This window comes from Pteropus vampyrus, unplaced genomic scaffold (genome assembly GCF_000151845.1).
Source record: "Pteropus vampyrus isolate Shadow unplaced genomic scaffold, Pvam_2.0 Scaffold72, whole genome shotgun sequence".
In the NCBI taxonomy this organism is placed as follows: Eukaryota; Metazoa; Chordata; class Mammalia; order Chiroptera; family Pteropodidae; genus Pteropus; species Pteropus vampyrus.
This window is the reverse complement of record NW_011888853.1, coordinates 1,902,429-1,906,224: the sequence shown is the minus strand read 5'-3', so window position 1 is coordinate 1,906,224 and position 3,796 is coordinate 1,902,429. Positions and strand designations below refer to the sequence as shown.

The 3,796-nt window shown below is 41.8% G+C and overlaps 1 protein-coding gene across 2 annotated transcripts in view; it reads right to left on the bottom strand.

The window, feature by feature from the left end:
- Positions 1 to 3,796, bottom strand: part of NUP85 (nucleoporin 85) — a 25,876-nt gene that overhangs the window by 4,635 nt on the left and 17,445 nt on the right. The window lies entirely within an intron of this gene.

Sequence of the window (3,796 nt, the reverse complement as noted above, 5' to 3'; positions counted from 1 at the left end):
GAGCCAGAATCTGGAAGCACAGAAGTTTCTCCATGCTATGTGAGGACTAACAAGGGACACCCAGAAGGACATTCGACCCCCAAAGTAGCAGCCAATGATACATTACCTACGGGGAATGTCATATAGTGAGAGAAAACCCAAGGGTCCAAACCAAAGAATGTGGACACAGAAAAATGTACAAGAACAGAACTAAAAAGACTGGTGTTTTCTGATGCTTGATGAAACAGAATTCCGAGGAATATCTTCATTTGGATCTGCTGTTGATGTTTCTCATTGTATAGCTTTTGTTTAGTGTACTTTATGAATATAACTACTTACGTGTGATTTCATTTTAAAAACCATCTTGTGGGGTTTGATTCCCCGACGGGGACCCAAAAGGGGAAAATAGCCATCTTGTGTTTAGGTATCTATTAATAGTTTGCATAAAGATATTTTTTTTCAATTACATGATTTATAATTTTACTGTACACGTAATGTGACACAGAATGAAGGTTAAAAGCCATTCTCCAAACCGCGCTTTTAATCAAAACCGAGAATCATCTGGGCCACATTTAAAAATGAAGGTTTCTAGGGCCCTCTAAAGGTGTGATTAAGTACTGGAGACCTCGGTTTGACAACCAATTGTAAAGTCTCTAGCATCATCCTGTGTGGTGTATACCAATGCAGTTAGTGAGCATGCACCATTTTGAGTTATAGTTTTCATCTGTTACTTGGTATCGGCCCTTCTGTCTGTATATAATGCTTGACTATTTTTTTTTTAATTTTGGGAGAGGCAAAAGAAACTTTAATGGTTGCTTTCTATAAGGCAAAATCAACCCCAAGTGGATAGAGCAGACTATTAAGGCAGGTTCCAGGTATAATTATACAATAATGTAAAAAATTATGCTTTCGGGATATGAAAAGGGTGAGGATGGTTCACAATGAATTATTGAATGTTTAAAATTTCTGCCTTGATCTTAAGGATATGGGTACCCAGACACTCCATCTGTTCCAGTATTCCATTATGATGAAACATCGTGTTGGCCTCCCTAACATTCATTTTTAAGATTAGATATATCTCAACTTTATTAATATCTATACCTCTAACAAAGTATTATCTATGCCAATTTTTAAAAACACCTGTATTTCTAACTACTATCCTCAAATAATACTAAGTCCTATAAATTCATCATGTGCTATACAAAGTACTATCGTGCTCAAATTTTTCAAGTGTGCTTCCTTGGTTCAGGTTGCCCTTCCGCCATGGCTTTCAGAATTTCATCATTCGGCTGTGTCATTCTTGACCCTATCCGTTTTAGACGAGAGTCCCAATATATACGCTCTCTCTATGACAGCCCCCTAAACGAACCCCGACTCAGTGGATGTTGTTGCTCTTCACTGTTCTAATTTCATCACAGGTCCTTTGTGTATCAGTAGTTTAACTGAATATTGGTTTTAGTTAACTAGACAGTGGTTTAATGGACAAAGTATTACCTACCACTGGAACTCAAGACTACTGTTTCAGTCACTTACCTCTGTGTCCCCTTCACCTATAAAATGAAAGGAATTTTACCCGCTGCCTACCTGGAATGTTTTAAGAAAATAATGGAAAAATAGATATAAATTGCTTTTAAAGGGTTTCTTTGGATAGTGCTCTATAAATATAAAAATCCGTTAAGTCTGAGCTTGAAGTTAACGCCGAACTAACTAGTCACTTACTAAACTGCTTACCAACCATGGACATGCTTGTCCATGGGAAAAGCGATGGAGAGGGGTTCAAACCCAGTCCTGCTACTCAGTGACTGGCCAGTTCATTTCTTTGAACTCCCGCTTCATTGTCAAAGTGGAGGAATTATGATCATCAGCATAGTGCTTTGAGACTATGAAGGTATCTTCAGAGATTGACGTCATAAAAATTTCAAAAATAAGATTAAATCAGAAAAAATCGGTCTTAAGGAATAAAATATATAAAGGTGAGAAAGTGTAAACTGAGATATAAAAACAAGTTGCCTCCTCACATACACTGATACACACATACCCCCACCCCTCCAAGGATGAGTTCTAGATAGGAAGTCAAAGGGAGTGGTTATTTAAACAGAGAGCTGAAAGCTAAGGAACCCACCGTAGGAAGACAGGGGAAGGAGCATTTCTAAAAGAGAGGAAACAGCCAGTGTAAAGGCTCTGAGATGGAAAGCAAGTTTGTCTTATTCCCATTTCAGAATGAAGCCCATGTGACTCAAACCTTGAGCTAGGCAGAGGCCAGCTCACTTAGGGCCTTGTGATGGGAAGCCATCGGGACGGTAAGTAGGAGTGACCTGGTTTAAGAGTTAAAAGATTACTTGGGCTTTTCTTTGAGGATGGACAATATAGAGACACGTGACAGAGGGGAAGCCAGAGAGGAGCCACCTCTGAAAGACAATTCAGACTAACAACAATGGCGGCTGGGCCAGGGAGGGAGCTGTGGAGGGAGCGAGAAGTAGCTGGCTGTGAGATGTGTTCTGAAACGGAGGGCTTCTTGATAGACTGGTTAGTACTTAAGAGCTCAGAAAACAGTGTGGACTTTGGCAAAAGGCTTTGGGTCCAGTGCCCCTTGTTAGCTGGCAGTGTGACTTTACCAGGCTTCGCTTTCCTCATCTGTAAGACAGGCATGAAATAATAGCACCTACCTCAAAGGTTTCTTGCAAAATAAAATGAAATAATCCATAAAAGCTCTTAGCCTGAGTGTTAACTGTTACCATCACCGCTTTCCACACAGATGAGTGTAGCGGCCTTAGGCCTTAGGCCTTGCCTCCCGGCTACCAGCCTTGCTGTCCTCCATTCTCTTCAGACTGCTCTTCCTCAAATACAAATTTCATGGCACTGAAAATCCTCAGTGGCTTTCCACTGTGATAAAAACTAGTAGGAATAGTATATTTGATCCTCGATAATCTGAATCCTTTCCTACCTATCAATACTTCAACCCACCTCCCACCTTAGCCTTTGGTTCTAAAGATATACTTGCAGTTCCTTAAGCAGGTAACAGGCCTATGTCCTTCCTGCCTGTGCCTTTCCCAATGCTTTTCTCTCTGCCTGAAAAGTTCAGTGTTTCACTGAACTTTTCAGAACTCAACTTAATTGTAACCTCCTTCAAGAAGCTTTTCCTGACTTTTTAATCTAATATAGGGTCCTCTCTTAAAGAGTCCCATAACATCTGGTCTAGTTTGTAAATTCCCCACAAAGAAAACTGCTATAATCTTAAAAATTGGTACAGTGTGTGGCATATAACAAATGCTCAATGAACGTTGAATGAGTTGCACTTAAAAAAAAAAAGATGGGAGTATTCTGGGTGAGGGGTAATGACACCTCAGCCTCCAGAACAGCTGCTGTTACCCACACATCTGGTTATGGTTATGGTGAAACAGCTGGCAAGGTGGCTGTGGAAGACTCCAGAGGAGAGGGAGCCGCAGCATGGTCCAGTGTGTACAGCCCATGGGTGTCTCCCCAAAGGGACACACCAGCCTCCAAGGCTGCAGGGCAGCGACCACTGAAGGTGGAGATCTAATGACACAGCTCAAGGGACCGAGACTGGACAGAGTGCTGAACATGGCCACCTGGGCTCCTGGAAGATTGGGCAAGCTGAACACACAGAATTTGGATTTTCACAAATAATGGAGAATTCTGAGAGTAGCCTCTCCACAGTACGGAACAGCCTTGTCATTCAAAGATGTTTGAGGAAGGCCTAATTAACAGCTCTGGAGAGGCCTCTGCTGGGACAGAGAGATCTCTGGAGCCAGGGAGACCAGCCCCAGTGAAGGCCAGGCCCAGGGGAAACAACTCT